The sequence below is a fragment of the Triticum aestivum genome, chromosome 7D, assembly GCF_018294505.1.
Source record: "Triticum aestivum cultivar Chinese Spring chromosome 7D, IWGSC CS RefSeq v2.1, whole genome shotgun sequence".
NCBI lineage: Eukaryota > Viridiplantae > Streptophyta > Magnoliopsida > Poales > Poaceae > Triticum > Triticum aestivum.
The window spans coordinates 388823739-388841815 of record NC_057814.1 but is presented as its reverse complement, the minus strand read 5'-3'; positions in this window follow the sequence as shown (position 1 = coordinate 388841815).

The following is an 18077-nucleotide window of genomic DNA, read 5'->3' as shown; positions in this document are numbered from 1 at the left end:
TCACATTGACTTTGGAACCATTTCCCACGCGCATCGTCACCTCGTCCTTAGCCAGTGTTCGCTTAATCCGTAGTCCCTGTTTCGAGTTGCAAATATTAGCAACAGAACCAATATCAAATACCCAGGTGCTACTACGAGCTCTGGTAAGGTACACATCAATAACATGTATATCACATATACCTTTGTTCACCTTGCCATCCTTCTTATCCGCCAAATACTTGGGGCAGTTCCGCTTCTAGTGACCAGTCTGCTTGCAGTAGAAACACTCAGTCTCAGGCTTAGATCCAGACTTGGGTTTCTTCTCTTGAGCAGCAACTTGTTTGCTGTTCTTCTTGAAGTTCCCCTTCTTCTTCCCTTTGCCCTTTTTCTTGAAACTGGTGGTCTTATTGACCATCAACACTTGATGCTCCTTCTTGATTTCTACCTCCGCAGCCTTTAGCATTGCGAAGAGCTCGGGAATCGTCTTATCTATCCCTTGCATGTTATAGTTCATCACAAAGCTCTTGTAGCTTGGTGGCAGTGATTGAAGAATTCTGTCAATGACGCTATCATCCGAAAGATTAACTCCCAGTTGAATCAAGTGATTGTTATACCCAGACATTCTGAGTATACGCTCACTGACAGAACTATTCTCCCCCATCTTGCAGCTGTAGAACTTATTGGAGACTTCATATCTCTCAATCCGGGAATTTGCTTGAAATATTAACTTCAACTCCTGAAACATCTCATATGCTCCATGACGTTCAAAACGTCATTGAAGTCCCGGTTCTAAGCCGTAAAGCATGGCACACTGAACTATCGAGTAGTCATCAGCTTTGCTCTGCCAGATGTTCATAACATCTGGTGTTGCTCCTGCAGCAGGTTTGGCACCTAGCGGTGCTTCCAGGACGTAATTCTTCTGTGCAGCAATGAGGATAATCCTCAAGTTACGGACCCAGTCCGTGTAATTGCTACCATCATCTTTCAACTTTGCTTTCTCAAGGAACGCATTAAAATTCAACGGAACAACAGCACGAGCCATCTATCTACAACAAACATAGACATGCAAAATACTATCAGGTACTAAGTTCATGATAAATTTAAGTTCAATTAATCATATTACTTAAGAACTCCCACTTAGATAGACATCCCTCTAATCATCTAAGTGATCACATGATCCAAATCAACTAAACCATAACCGATCATCACGTGAAATGGAGTAGTTTTAAATGGTGAACATCACTATGTTGATCATATCTACTATATGATTCACGCTCGACCTTTCGCTCTGAGTGTTCCGAGGCCATATCTGCATATGCTAGGTTCGTCAAGTTTAACCTGAGTATTCTGCGTGTGCAAAAACTGGCTTGCACCCGTTGTAGATGGACGTAGAGCTTATCACACCCGATCATCACGTGGTGTCTGGGCACGACGAACTTTGGCAATGGTGCATACTCAGGGAGAACACTTTTATCTTGAAATTTAGTGAGAGATCATCTTATAATGCTACCGTCAATCAAAGCAAGATAAGATGCATAAAAGATAAACATCATATGCAATCAATATAAGTGATATGATATGGCCATCATCATCTTGTGCTTGTGATCTCCATCTCCGAAGCACCGTCATGATCACCATCGTCACCGGCACGACACCTTGATCTCCATCGTAGCATCGTTGTCGTCTTGCCAACTATTGCTTCTACGACTATCGCTACCGCTTAGTGATAAAGTAAAGCAATTACAGGGCGATTGCATTGCATACAATAAAGCGACAACCATATGGCTCCTGCCAGTTGCCGATAACTCGGTTACAAAACATGATCATCTCATACAATAAAATATAGCATCATACCTTGACCATATCACATCACAACGTGCCCTGCAAAAACAAGTTAGACGTCCTCTACTTTGTTGTTGCAAGTTTTACGTGGCTACTACGGGCTGTGCAAGAACCGTTCTTACCTACGCATCAAAACCACAACGATAGTTCGTCAAGTTAGTGCTGTTTTAACCTTCTCAAGGACCGGGCGTAGCCACACTCGGTTCAACTAAAGTTGGAGAAACTGACACCCGCTAGTCACCTGTGTGCAAAGCACGGCGGTAAAACCAGTCTCGCGTAAGCGTACGCGTAATGTCGGTCCGGGCCGCTTCATCCAACAATACCGCCGAACCAAAGTATGACATGCTGGTAAGCAGTATGACTTGTATCGCCCACAACTCACTTGTGTTCCACTCGTGCATATAACATCAACGCATAAAACCTGGCTCTAATGCCACTGTTGGGGAACGTAGTAATTTCAAAAAAAATCCTACGCACACGCAAGGTCATGGTGATGCATAGCAACGAGAGGGGAGAGTGTGTCCACGTACCCTCGTAGACCGAAAGCGGAAGTGTTAGCACAACGCGGTTGATGTAGTCGTACGTCTTCATGATCCGACCGATCAAGCACCGAACGCATGGCACCTCCGAGTTCTGCACACATTCAACTCGATGACGTCCCTCGAACTCCGATGCAGCCAAGCTTTGAGGGAGAGTTCCGTCAGCATGACGGCATGGTGACGATGATGATGTTCTATCGACGCAGGGCTTCGCCTAAGCACCGCTACGATATTATCGAGGTGGAATATGGTGGAGGGGGGCACCGCACACGGCTAAGAGATCAAGAGATCAATTGTTGTGTCTATGGGGTGCCCCCCTCCTCCGTATATAAAGGAGGGGAGGAGGGGGCCGGCCAGGAGGAGGAGGTGCGCCCAAGGGGGGAGTCCTACTCCCACCGGGAGTAGGACTCCTCCTTTTCCTATTTGGAGAGGGAGAGGGAAGGAAGAGGAAGGAGGGAGGAAGGAAAGGGGGGTCGGCCCCCCTCCCAATTCGGATTAGGCTTGGGGGGGGGCGCCCCCTCCCTTGCTCCTTTCCCCTCCTTTCCACTAAAGCCCATTAAGGCCCATATACCTCCCGGGGGGTTCCGATAACCTCCCGGTGCTCCGGTATTATCCCGATCTCACCCGGAACCATTCCGGTGTTCAAATATAGTCGTCCAATATATCGATCTTTACGTCTCAACCATTTCAAGATTCCTCATCATGTCCGTGATCACATCCGGGACTCCGGACTACCTTCGGTACATCAAAACACATAAACTCATAATATAACCGCCATCGAACTTTAAGCGTGCGGACCCTACGGGTTCGAGAACTATGTAGACATGACCGAGACACATCTCCGGTCAATAACCAATAGCGGAACCTGGATGCTCATATTGGCTCCCACATATTCTACGAAGATCTTTATCGGTCAAACCGCATAACAACATACATTGTTCCCTTTGTCATCGGTATGTTACTTGCCCGAGATTCTATCATTGGTATCTCAATACCTAGTTCAATCTCGTTACTGGCAAGTCTCTTTACTCGCTCCGTAATACATCATCCCGCAACTAACTCATTAGTTGCAATGCTTGCAAGGCTTATAGTGATGTGCATTACCGAGTGGGCCCAGAGATACCTCTCCGACAATCGGAGTGACAAATCCTAATCTTGAAATACGCCAACCCAACAAGTACCTTCGGAGACACCTGTAGAGCACCTTTATAATCACCCAGTTACGTTGTGACGTTTGGTAGCACACAAAGTGTTCCTCCGGTAAACGGGAGTTGCATAATCTCATAGTCATAGGAACATGTATAAGTCATGAAGAAAGCAATAGCAACATACTAAACGATCAAGTGCTAAGCTAACGGAATGGGTCATGTCAATCACATCATTCTCCTAATGATGTGATCCCGTTAATCAAATGACAACTCTTTGTCCATGGCTAGGAAACATAGCCATCTCTGATTAACGAGCTAGTCAAGTAGAGGCATACTAGTGACATTCTGTTTGTCTATGTATTCACACGTGTATCATGTTTCCGGTTAATATAATTCTAGCATGAATAATAAACATTTATCATGATATAAGGAAATAAATAATAACTTTATTATTGCCTCTAGGGCATATTTCCTTCAGAAAGAACATGCGGTGCCCCCATGTTTGGTTTTGGTAATTGATGACAATCTCTATGGACTAATGGTTGCCTTGAGTTATATTTGAAGGTCTTGTCCATAGGCTTTTCTTGGAGTACATGTGTTGGTTTCAAGGAGAGCTTGTGTCGACCAATGTGCTATTAAGGAATTATCCAAAGATTGGTCATGTGAGAGTTGAGCTTATTGCAAGCATGTCTTGAAGAAGAAGATTGTGTGATCATTCATGCTTACCTTGAAGGAATCATCCAAATGAAGAGAGTTGGAAAGGTTCAAGGTTGATCAATACTAAGTCAAGAGTGAATCAAGTTGATCAACTCACAAAGCGTAGAAGATGTACCGAGAGGGATCAAGTGATCCCATGGTATGGCAAGCATTGTCAATTACGCTTTGTGTACTAACCCATGGTCTTCGTGAGAGTTCTTTGTGGGGTTAGGTTGCGTTGTGCACGTTCAAGTGATGCATCATGAAGAGATCAAGTGCTTGAAGCTTTCCGTCCATTGTGGTGACAATGGACTTGTGAAGATGTGCCGAAGAGTGGCTCACCCATAGTGGAGTATGGGGGAGCAATCTACTAGTCTTCACCGAGCCAACGCAATCAAGAAAGGTGGTCCAACTTGAGGAAGTCAAGATCGTCTACATCTAGCTCAAGTGGACTTTGTGCAAGGCAAAGGTTTGCCCTTGATAGGTTTTCTATTTTACCAGTCTCATGGTGGTAGTTGGGAGACCGGGTTATAGGATCGATTGTCGTACTATCAAGGGGGCTCTTGATGAGTAGCTTGATCATATCGTTCGCAGAGAGCTCAAACCATTGCATCCTTGCATCATATTTCTTGGTTCTTGTTTGGTTCTCTTTGTGTGTCTTAGAGCTTATGGTCATCTTCTTGACAAGCTCAAGTTCATCGAAAACGGAGTTCACATGCTTCTTCTATTGCATTTTCGGTGTTGGAGGTTTTACCGGTCTTATTCGAGGAAGGGTTCTCACAATTTTCTTTTGGGCCTTTTCTAATTTGCTTATTATTGTTATTTCTATCAAGATTGTGTTAGCCCTTGTTGCTAGCTTTCCAACAAACTTGGTTTCGTTGAATTCGGAGTCTGTTTGCAGAAGTTGTGGCAGTTTTGGTGTTCTGTAAAGGCTGCAGCGGTACTACCGCGGACAGGAGCGGATGTAATTTTTTACTACCGCCCCGGACCAAAAACTCGTCCCAAGTCCATCGGAAGTAGGCACGGATGTATTTTTTTAGTACCGCTCGCAAGCAGTAGTACCGCTACCCCTAGCGGTAGTACCGTGAGGACAAGTGGTAGTACCGCTCCGACGGTTCTTCTGGCCTTTTGCCTCCTCGTCGTTGTTTTTCAAAGGGCTTCTACCGCCCTAGCGGTAGTACCGCTCCTTGGAGCGGTAGTACCGCTCGGTGCGGGGTGTGAGCATAACGGTTGGATTTCCCCCACCTATAAAAGGGGGGCTTCTTCCCCAATGAACTTTATCTTTGGAGCTCGTGTTCTTACCCCATTGTTGACCTTCTTCGAACTTGCTAACTCTCAATCCCTCCATGGATTCTTGCTAGTTTTTTAGGGAAAAGAGAGAGGAGATCTAGATCCACATTTCCACCAATCACTTTCTCGTCTATGTGAGGGGAACCCCTTGGATCTTGATCTTGGAGTTCTTGGTGTTCTCCTTCTTGTTCTTCCTCTCATTTTCCTCCCTAGCATTAGTTGCTTCGGTGGGATTTGAGAGAGAAGGACTTGGGCACTCCGTGTGCCCTTGCCATTGCATATGGTGCATCGGTTTGAGTTCTCCACGGTGATATGTGGAAGTTACAAGTTGAGAAGCTTATTACTCTTGGGTGCTTGGTACCCTTGAGCTTGTTCCTCTTGGGTGCTTGGGCGCCCTAGACGGTTGGTGGTGTTCGGAGCTCAATCATTGTGGTGTAAAGCTCCGGGCAAGCGCCGGGGTCTCCAATTAGGTTGTGGAGATCGCCCCGAGCAATTTGACGGGTACCGGTGACCGCCCCCAAGAGTTGCCAAAGTGTACGGGTTCGATGACCGCCCCCAAGGGTTGCCATTTGTACGGGTTTGGTGACCGCCCTCAAGGGTCCCTTAGTGGAATCACGGCATCTTGCATTGTGCGAGGGCATGAGGAGATTACGGTGGCCCTAGTGGCTTCTTGGGGAGCATTGTGCCTCCACACCGCTCCAAACGGAGATTAGCATCCGCAAGGGTGTGAACTTCGGGATACATCGTCGTCTCCGCGTGCCTCGGTTATCTCTTACCCGAGCCCTTTACTTATGCACTTTACTTTGTGATAGCCATATTGTTTCTTGTCATATATCTTGCTATCACTGAGTAGTTTTTCTTGCTTAGCATAAGTTGTTGTAGGTTTTGTGCTTGACAAATTAACTGCTAGGTTTATTCCGCATTTGTTCAAGCCTCAACCGTAATTATTTTAAAGCGCCTATTCACCCCCCCTCTAGGCGACATCCACGATCTTTCAATTGGTATCAGAGCCTCGTCTCTCTTTGTTAGGCTTAACCGCCTAGAGAGTAAAGATGTCGACTAGGATATTAGGATTCTCTGACGCTCTTAGGTTCGATGGCACAAATTTTGATGTTTGGGTAATTCGCATGCTTAATCTCTTTAGGGTCATGGACCCAAATTTAGAGCGAATTGTAGATATGGGTTTTTCTCCTCCAAAGGATCCCCAAAGATTATCTTTAGAGGATGAGAAAAACTCTTATCTCAATGCTCAAGCTTCTAATGTGCTTTTCGATGCTTTGAGCAATGTAGTTATATTTCAACTCACACCGTTCCGGGATGCTCATGAGTTGTGGACAAAGCTTCAAGATAAATATGGTGTGTCCAAGGTTTGTGGGGATGATTGTTCTCCCTCCACCTCCGGCCGTGTTGCTTTCTCAACTTCTACTACATCACCCACATGTGGTTTGCCACAAGGTAATGATATGGTGAGTAGTGGTGGTCATTGCAATGATGATAGTGTGCTTATCATTGATGACTCTTCATCACTATCTTATTGCAATGCTCCACCTTTGGACTTCAACACTCCGAGCTCTCTAAATGTTTCACATGCTTGTGTTGATAGTCCTTGCATATCATGTAGAGATTGCTTTACTAAATCTCATGATGATATGCTTGCTATGTCTTGTTGCCATGATAAAAATGCTTCTATTTCCTCGAATTGTTGTGCTAACAATGTAGAGAAAACCCAACACCCCATGGAACAAGATGTGGTCGTGAATGGTGCCTCAAGGGATCCTACATCATCATCGATTGCGTTTTGCCTTATGGCTAAGGCTTCAAAGGTATCTCCCACTTTGAATCCCAATATATCTTGTGATGATGTTAGTGATGAAGAGAATGATACCGTTGCCTCCTTAAAAATTAAGGGAGAAATGATTTTTAAAGCTCTTCATAAGAATAAAATTGCTCGTTCCAACTTCATGGAAATCATGTCTATTGCTATTGAGGGCAAGAAATATATTGATGAGTTGGAATCTCGTCTTGAGGAGCATGAGGTCACCATTGATAAAATGGAAGGCCATGAGCGTGATTACGCCAATGAGATTGCGGACCTCTCTCAAGCTCTTGAACTTGAACAAACCACCAAGGAATCTCTTGAGGAGACTTTTGCTCTAGAATTATCTAGAGTGAAGGAATCTCATGATAGAGCTCTTGAGGTGGCCAATGTTTTTGAAACTAGAAATGCTAATCTTGAAGTTGCTCATGCTAGACTCCTTGAGGATTTTGAGCACCTCGAAAATGGCTCAAGGGTCATCAAGGGTGAGCTCATCATACTCACCGAGTCTCATGATCAACTTGAATCTTCTTATTTAAAAGAGCTTGCCAAGTTGTCCTCTCCTATTGTTGTTAATGTTGATGCTTGTGCTACTAACTCTATTACTTGTGAAGCATCCATTTTGAAGGAGAACATTGAGCTACGGGCTCAACTTGAGTTGCTATCTAGCAATTATGGGAAATTGGAAGAAAGCCATGAAAAGCTCCCAAGCTCTCATGATGATCTTCTAGTATCCCATAATGTGCTAAAGATAACACATGAGGCCATGATTGCTAAGGTAACATCTAGTGAGCCTCATGTGGACACTAGCACTACTTTTAGTCAAAATTCTATACTGCCTTGTGCTAGTCCTCGCGATTCATCCATGCATAACATTGGTACATCTTGTGATGAATTGCTTTCCTTGACTTGTTGCTCTAACAATGAAGCTTATACTTCCTCTAGTGCTTGTGTTGAGACTAACCATTTAGAAGAAATCAAAGAGCTCAAGGCCCTAGTCACTTCTTTGAAGAAAGATTTGGAAAAGTGTCATGAATGGAAGGCCATACTCAACAATATCTTGAGTGTACAAAAATCCCCCAATGACAAAGGTGGACTTGGATTCAACTCCAATAAGAAGAAGAAGTCCAAGAGCAACAAGAAGAAGGGCCAAAAACAAGTCAAGAATTCGGCCAAGATCATTTGCTTCAAGTGCAAAATTGAAGGGCATCATGTTAGATCTTGCCCTTTGAAGAAGAAGGCCATTAGTGACAAGCAACAAGGGAGGCAGCCACAAGTTCACTCTCATTCTCAACCTCAAGTTGAAGAAAGGCCTCTTCCCAAGAAAACTCAAGCTAATGCTTCTCAGGTTGAGAAATCAAGTGAGAAGAAAGTAAAGAGTAGACGTTGCTACCTATGTCGTGAAAAAGGTCACGTCGCTTCTTCATGCACAAATGGTACCTTATCCAATCCTATTCGAATTGATGATATCTATTCTCTTGGGAAGGATAAGGTTGGTAATGTGTTTGCCAAATTTGTTGGTGCTCAAAGTGGTGTCAAGAAAATAACCATTTGGGGTAGCCAAGCCTATTGTGACTAACCTTTTAAGACCCAACTTGGTTGGGGACCAACTAGCTCATACTTGATCAATATGTGTTGTTGGAGGGCATTGGAGACCTGGATACTTTATGAAGAATTAAGGGGACTTCATCATTCTTAGTGTCTCAAGCCAAGTTAATTGGGTTATCAAGTTTCTATACTATATCCAATGTGCCTCCTTCCGGTAACTTGTACTTACATTGTTTACATTGAAAGTTACTTGCCCCTTTGCATGTTTTGGTTTTGTTCCTTGCATGTGTTTGTATATGTTGTGCCTCCAATTTCTTATATTGAGTAATCAAGTATGTGTGTGTTGGTTTGCACAACTGTACATGTGTGTCGTACATTGAGCCTTTATGCATCTTGTTTGTATCTTAGTTGGCTCTTGTGAGAGATCAATGGAATATCCCATTATGGGGGAGTGATGTGGTTTGTACACCTCACAATCCTATAAATGTGCGTACATGAGGAATACCATCTAGTATTGATATTACAAGATTATCTAATCGCTATGTGGTCTGTCTTCTCACGAGAAATTCAAATTCTAAATAGTCCATTAATTATCTCTTGTTGGACCCTCTTATTGCCTCTTGTTAAGTTCTTATTGGTATCACATTATGGGGGAGTAATATGCTATGTGCATATTACAAGCCTAGAAAATGTGTACATTTGAGATATTGTCACCTAGAATTGATATTGTAAATTATCTTGTTCCTAGGTGGCATGTTAGCTCTACAAGTTGCAATTTGCTTGTGTGTGGTGTGAACATTATGTTGGATATCCTTGCTATCTACCACCGGGAATTATTTCCATTTACTACTTGTCTTTTGACAATTGGTACTCACTTATGTGGTAGAATTTATTAATCATCTTTACATTGGCTTTTGCTTTTATTTGCCTTTTCTCTTGCCAAGGAATGTATCAACTCCCTTTGTCTTCCATACCACTTGTGGGTCTTGTTAATTTCTTGATCTTGTCTAGTGTTTTCTAGATATAGTGAAAGTGGTGATCCCACCTTGTGCATTTTGTATTCAAATGCAAATTCTCTATAATGCACTAGTCTTGGGGGAGCTATCCTATTTTCTATAAAACACTCATCTTGCGATCCTCATCAAGTGTGTGTTGGTGGAAGGTGAGGGAGTCCTGGATTAAGGGGTCCTCGGGCGACCGGCCTGTTATCTATTGGGCCGGACTGATGGGCTATGAAGACATGAAGGCCGAAGACTATACCTGTGTCCGGATTGGACTCTACTTGGCGTGGAAGGCAAGCTAGGCGACCGACTATGAAGATTCCCTCTTGTGTAACCGACCTCATGTAACCCTAGATCTCTCCGGTGTCTATATAAACCGAAGAGCATAGTCCGGATAGGACAGATTCATTACCATATACTCATAGGCTAGACTTCTAGGGTTTAGCCATTACGATCTCGTGGTAGATCAACTCTTGTAACACTCATATTCATCAAGATCAATCAAGCAGGAAGTAGGGTATTACCTCCATAGAGAGGGCCCGAACCTGGGTAAACATTGTGTCCCCCGTCTCCTATTACCATCGATCCTAGACGCACAGTTCGGGACCCCCTACCCGAGATCCGCCGGTTTTGACACCGACATTGGTGCTTTCATTGAGAGTTCCACTGTGCCGTCGATGAAAGGACTCGATGGCCCCTTCAATCGTCAGTAATGACGTCGCCCAGGGAGAAACCTTCCTCCCTGGACAAATCTTTGTGTTCGGCGGCTTCGTACTGCGGGCCAACTCGCTTGGCCGTCTAGAGCAGATCGATAGCTATGCCCCTGGCCATCAAGTCAGGTTTGAAAGCTTGAACTACGTCGCGGATATCCGTTGAGACTTGATCTTCAATGGATTCGACACCGCGGCAACTGCTTCCCCGCGCTCCGATGAACATGACCCAAATCTGTTATCGGATTGCGTCCAGGAGTTGGATCCTGTTGCTGCAACGGCTTCAGAACCGAAGCAGATCGTGCCTTCCGAGGCCACAAAGTCCGCGGCATCGGAGCCGCACACGGACTCGACATCCTGCAATGCTTGCATCAATGGAACTCCGGACTCGTCTCCGGCCACACGTTCCGGACCAGATGCGCCTGCGGACACCGAGCTAGATCGGTTATCGATTTTTGAATTTAGTGCCGCAGACATCTTCCAGCATTCACCTTTGGGGGACATACTAAATTCCTTGAAGAACTTGTCCTTGGAGGAAAACTCACAGCCGAACTATGTCCGGTTCGAGCTAGAGGCGGACGATGAGGAGTTTCGTTCCCCACCCGCCACCCACTCCGTAGCCACCGTTGAAGACTCAACCAACACGCCTGACCCCCGCTCCGAAGACATCGACGGTATGGACGACGATGAGGGGCAGGGCCGGAGCTTTCTACCCGCCAGACACGGGATGGCCACTTCCTGGTATGACGTGTGTATGATAGACACACCTGACGACGATCTCAACAATAGCAAGGAGAATCCAGTCGATAATAGACCTTCTGGCACACAGTCCGATCACCGGCGCCCACAGTGCTGCCCCAGGCCACATCGCCCAAGAGAAAACACTACTAAAGACAATGTCCCGGACAATGAAGACCCTGTTGAGGTAGAATCCGAACAGGAGAACAGGCAAGACAGCTCTGATGAACATGCCACATATGAAGACTCGGAGGACAGCAATTATCTCCCACTCTCCGAGGAAGAGGAGATCCTCGGCAACAAGGATTTTATCGTGCCTGAGGAACCTCTTGAGCAGGAGCGCTTTAAACGCCGGCTTATAGCCACTGCAAGGAGCCTAAGGAAGAAGCAGATGCAGCTTCAAGCAAGCCAGGATTTGATCAATGATAGATGGACCGAGGTCCTGGCCGCCGAAGAATACGGCCTCAGCGGCCCAGACGAAAGCCACCCCAAGAGTAGATGGCTCCCTCCACATGATGGCAAGGCGCTGGAGCCCGTTCCACCATCGAACAATACGGCAGGTCGACCACAGTTTGGTCCGGATAAACCAGCAGCCCAAGCAGAACAGCATACCAACCAATCCGGTTGTAAGAACAAGAAGGTTCGGGAAAACAATCGCGATATCTGCCAAAGCTTAGTGGGCAGAGCAGGACAGACAAGGTCGACGTACAGATCGCGGGGATATGCCCCGACCGGCGATGATAGCCAATTAGCCAGACATAACAGAACCAACCACACCCGAAGCCGTCAACGGCATCCAATGGAGGTGCTGCACAGTGTGGCCCAATATAGAGGAGCCGCGCACCCTCTTTGCTTCACCGACGAGGTAATGGAGCACGAATTTCCAGACGGGTTTAAACCCATCAACATCGAATCATACGATGGAACAACAGATCCCGTAGTATGGATTGAGGATTACCTCCTCCATATCCACCTGGCTCACGGAGATGACCTTCATGCCACTAAATACTTGCCGCTCAAGCTTAAGGGGCCAGCACGGTACTGGCTCAACAGTCTGCCAGAAAATTCTATTGGCGGCTGGAAAGATTTGGAAGACGCCTTTCGTGACAACTTCCAAGGAACATATGTCCGGCCACCAGATGCCGATGACTTAAGTTATATTGTCCAACAGCCCGGTGAGTCGGCCATGGAACTTTGGACTAGGTTCCTAGTCAAAAAGAACCAAATTGTCGACTGTCCGGACGCGGAAGCCCTTGCGGCCTTCAAACATAGCGTCCGGGATGAATGGCTAGCACGTCACCTCGGCCAGGAAGGACCTAAATCCATGATAGACCTTACCGCTCTAATGACTCACTTTTGTGCGGGAGAAGACAACTGGCTCGCTCGTAAAAGCAACAACGCCAGCGACCCGGGAACTTCCGAAATCCGAGACGGCAACGGCAAGCCACGACTAAACGAGCACAACAGTCGCAGCAATAACGAAAGATTACGCGACACAGCGGTCAACGCTGGATTTCACAATCTGAAACCTGGTCAACGGAAGAAGCCATTTAAGGCCAAACAGGACGGACCATCCACCCTTGACAGGATATTGGACTAGCCTTGTCAGATTCACGGCCACCCTGATAAGCCAGCTAATCATACCAACAGAAACTGTTGGGTCTTTAAGCAGGCAGGCAAGCTTAACGCCGAATACAAGGGGAGAAGGCCACCAAGCGATAAAGACGACGGCGCAGCTCGCCAGCCGAACACCAGGGGCCAGAAGCAGTTTCCCACCGACGTTCGACCACTACCGGAGCGGAAATAGCAGTTCGGCTTCCGCCACCCACCCACTATGCTGGCAGGATTTACACCTCGCGCTCAAGATACCATGGGCATCGGAGGAAGCACAATACGGACAACCCTGCAAGCATTCCCGTAACGTTTTTTATCCATTTTCTTTACTTTTCTTTATTATAAACAGGTGACCAACAGGACAGCATATACAATGGACTCTATCGGAGTTCGGATCCGTACACTCACCTAAGGGTTACTTCCGTTAAGGACTCCCCTCCCAGAGGACGGGCGGCGCAGACGTGCGACAGGAGGTCCAAAATAGCTTTTGTAGACCGCACTCTTTATTTTGAGCCTGTACTATGCCTTTTTCCTCCGTTCCCGACCCCGAGCATGTCAAATAGCCGGGTTGTGGTTTTTCCTTTTTATATATGAATTTATCATTGGCTTATTGCTCTACTCCCAGTAAACTATATCCGAACTAATCTTCCATACTCTTCCTACAATGAGTGCGGCCGTAACGGCTGTATTACAAAACGCACCTCGGCATAACTTGCCAGGGGCTCGGTATGGGAACAAACGAGTCGCCAATCAAAGTCCGAACAACTTTATAGCATACTTCAGCGTCGCAAGTTTGGCCTTATATGCATCAGCTCCGAATCATTATCTTTGGTCAATAGTTGGGTTGCCCGGCTCCTGTGCTTGCTACCCTACGTTCTGCTCTATCGGCTAGGGTAGTAAAGGGAGAACTACTGCGATTGTGCCCTGGCTTTGACCGGATGAGCACGTCAGTAGAGAAAGCCAAAAACTGACTGTCATGATACGGCGAGAGCTGGTCAACCACTTGATGACTTATTCGAATCCTTAGCTATTCTCCGTGTTAAATGAAGGATCTTTTTTAGATCAAAACATGTAAGGCACTATATTATAGTATGCCGCATACATACCAGGGGCTATGTCATAGCCCCACCATAAAACTCCGATGGCTAAGTGAAGTGTTAACGCCCTATAGTCCGATTGCCTGGTTCGCCGCATTATCACCTCCTTAATGGACCAAGACGTTGGATAAAGAGTGATTCAATGCTTTCCCGAACACCCCCATATTTTCTACGAGGGGGCTGAAGCCGATGACTGGAAAGCTTTCAGATTACATTAAAACAGCCGCACAGGAGGAATACAAGCTTTTGAGCAAAACATGAAAATAGATTAACTATAAAGTTTTCTGTTACAACCCTTGTACACATCACTCGAACATTATGTCTTTCGAGCACTGACCCTCTATCAAGCGGGCGGCCTCTAGGACGTCTTCAAAATAATGCTCCGGTTCCGGACGGTCCTTGCCTTTGGGTGGACTCTTCGCCGCAACATCGATGGCCTTCATCTTCCCCCAGAATATCTTGACTCGGGCAAAGGCCATCCGTGCACCTTCAATGCATGTTGACCTCTTCACAGCATCGATACGCGGCACCACGTCAGCAAGCCGCTGCACCAGGCCGAAGTAACTACTCGGAATAGGGTCAGTCAGCCACAACCGGACTATGACGTTCCTCATGGCAGCGCCGGATATCCTATGCAGCTCGGCCCACTGGGACATCTATTCATTTAGCAACATAGGGTGCTTTGACGCGCCAAATTGTGACCAGAAAAGCTTCTCCGTTGCATACCCCTCTTGCGCATGGTAAAACTGCGCCGCATCGGAAGAACTCTTCGGCAAGTCTAAAAATTTGTTCGGAGAGCTCCATACTCGGTTAAGTTGAGCATAGTTCGGATCGCCGAACTTAGCCTGCAGCAAAAACGGCTTGCCAGCCGCAATCTCCCAAGCTTGTCGAATCTCCTCACGAGCTGCTCTGGATTCAGACCGTGCTTCTTTCGCCTCTCGTAAGGCCTTGTCAAGATCAGCCGTTTTGGCTTCATTCTCCTTCTCAAGAAGTGTACAGCGGCTAGCCGCATTCTCTAATTCGCGTGCCATGGTGGACATCGTCTCCTTGTCTTGGCACCGCGCAGCTTGTTCGGCTTTCAATTTAGTCGACGCCTTTTCGGCAGCCGCGTTACTAAGCCGGGCCTGCTCCTTGGCCCGGGCTAGCTCCGCCCGAAGGGCTTCCACGGCGGCAGCACTATCTGCATTCATGCACATTTCATATAAAACTCTTTTCAGAGTCAAGCTTAAATTACAAGCACATTGGTGTAAGGAATGCCCGCAATACATACCTTGCGAGTCGTCAAGACGCGTGTTCATCAACGCAATGTCATCCTCCGCAGTATCCAGCTTTCGCTGCAGTTCAACCACTTCCGTATCTCGGGTAGCCGCAGGAAGCGAGACAGCCCGCATTCCAAGTTAAACCAAGGTCAGTACCTGAGCGTGTCTTTTCGATCCTCCAATCGCTTCTTTTGGAAGGCAATCCGAGTCTCAGGGGCTACTGCATATACAACAGGTGCATTCGGTCAATAATATTCCATTGACAAAATTACATCACAGACCTCAAAACCCCTTAGAAGGCTCATGAAGGTCTCATTCAACCCGCTCTTCGTGGAGAGAACCTTTTCGACCACCGTAGCCATTAAGGCACGGTGCTCCTCTGATACGGACGCATGTCACGGCATGTCCGTCAGCATCTCCGGCACTCCTGGGTCTTCAGACACCGTTGCCGGAGCACGACATTCCTTTAAAGGAATCCGCTTACCTGCCTCCAGAATCATCTCCGGTTGTAAACCGTACAGTTCAGGGCGGTCATTCTTGACCCCCGAACCCGGAGTGATCTTGACCCCCGAACCCGGAGTGACAGAGGCACCACCTTCGGGTAACTCCTTCCTCGTTTCCTATGCTACTTGCCGGTCGGGAGGGGCCCTCCGGGGCGACACCTCAAGATCATCCGCCCTATTGGGCGAGGAGGCCGGAGAAGGCGTGTCACTCTCCATCATCTTTGTAAGAAGGTCCCCGAGGAGGAGGACGATTGAGAAACACCAGGCGTTAACCTGCGAGGACATGCACATGTCGGAGAACTACTTCAGTAATAAGAAAAGAATGAGGTATGGTTAAAATACCCCGCTTCACTTACGGTCTGGCCGGAGGTTCGTCCTCATCATCAAGCCCTACATCGACACCGCTTGCCCGGCTCAAGCCGCCCGACGATGGCATTTTTTCCCTCCTGGCCTCCAGAAGCAGCCCGCTTCTTGCCGTGGCAGGCATCTCCTTTGGGCTCCCGCTCTCACCCCCCTCTGCAGACACCCGGTACGGTGTCGGAATTAACATCCGCGTCAGCAGGGTGGACGCTGGATCTTCAGGAAGGGGCGTTGGACACCAGATTAATACCGCTTTCTTTATCCAGTCATGCGTAGGAACGGATTGCTCAGTATCTTGTCAAAAGATGTTGGAATAAAAGGTGTTCGGAGATTGAATACTTACCGAAGTGTCTGGATGATTGCAGTCGAGGCCAACATCTTCGGTGGTGTCTGGCCATTGCTCTTGCTCCCCGAAATATAATTTCCACATTCCTTCATGCGTAGTGCCGAAGAAGTGCTGAAGAGTCCACCGCCCTTCTGGATTAAACTCCCACATACGGATAGGCCGCCGCTGACATGGCAGGATCCGGCGGACTAACATTACTTGAACAATGTTCACAAGTTCGATGCCTCTCTCCGTAAGGCTTCAGATGCGACTTTGCAGAGTCTGCACCTCATTAACGGATCCCCAGTCCAATCCCTTGTTGATCCATGAAGCGAGTTGAATTGGAGGGCCGGGTCAGAAAGCAGGTGTAGCTCCCCACTTAGAGCCCCGCGGCTCGTTGACATAAAACCACCCCTGCTGCCATAGTTCGGAAGACTTGGCGAAAGATCCTTCAAACCAAACCCCACTGGCAAGCTTGCTTATTGCAACGCTGTCGCACTCTGCATGCTCCTCCTCTGTCACCCGCGGTCTCACATCAAAAGTCTTGAGCCACAAACCAAAGTGCAGAGGAGTCCGGAGGAAGGCCTCACACGTGACGATGAATGCCGAGATAAGAAGAATAGCGTTCGGGGCCAGATCATGAAAATCTAGCCCATAGTAGAACATGAGCCCCCGGACAAAGGGGTTAAGCGCGAACCCTAACCCATGGAGGAAGTGGGACACAAATACTACCCTCTCGCCGGATTTGGGGGTGGGAATAATCTGCCCCTCGGCAGGAAGCCGATGAAGGATTTCTAGGGTCAGGTACCTCGCTACGCGGAGCTTCGCAATATCCTCCTCCGTGATGGAAGAGGCCACCCACCGGCCTGAACGGCTGGACCCGGACATGACTGGGGCTGGTGGTGATTGGAACTCAAGGGCTAGAACTCGAGGTGGCTGGGATTGAGGAAGAAGCAAAGCGCAGAAGAGAAAGACAAGTCTGGGTCCCTATATAAAGGCCCAGAATATCGAGCGTCCCCTCCTGGGTCTCGAAACTTACCTATCCTCAAAGAGTTGTACCCAGGGGACGGTTGGGTTACCCATACCTACATTATTGAAAATCCCGTGAATAAGGGGACACGATCTCTGCTTTGAAAAGACGTGCCAATAAAACCGCTTCTTGAGACGTGGGGCGACGGGCTAGCCAACGGTTGGAAATAATAACCAGGCAGGCGTGATGCAATGTCATAAACAGTTGTCGTCAGATTGGACTCGTGGAGTATTGTATTTTCTGCAATTATATACACAGGTCCGGATACAATCATCACATCCGAAGACTATCTTGGAGTTCGAAGAAGGGGAACCCGCCTTGCAGTGCCGAAGACAATCTACGCGCCGGACTCCTCGTCATTGAAGCCAGGTTCAGGGGCTACTGAGGGAGTCCTGGACTAAGGGGTCCTCGGGCGTCCGGCCTATTATCCATGGGTCGGACTGATGGGATGTGAAGACATGAAGGCCGAAGACTGTACCCGTGTCCGGATTGGACTCTACTTGGCGTGGAAGGCAAGCTAGGCGACCGACTATGAAGATTCCCTCTTATGTAACCGACCTCATGTAACCCTAGATCTCTCCG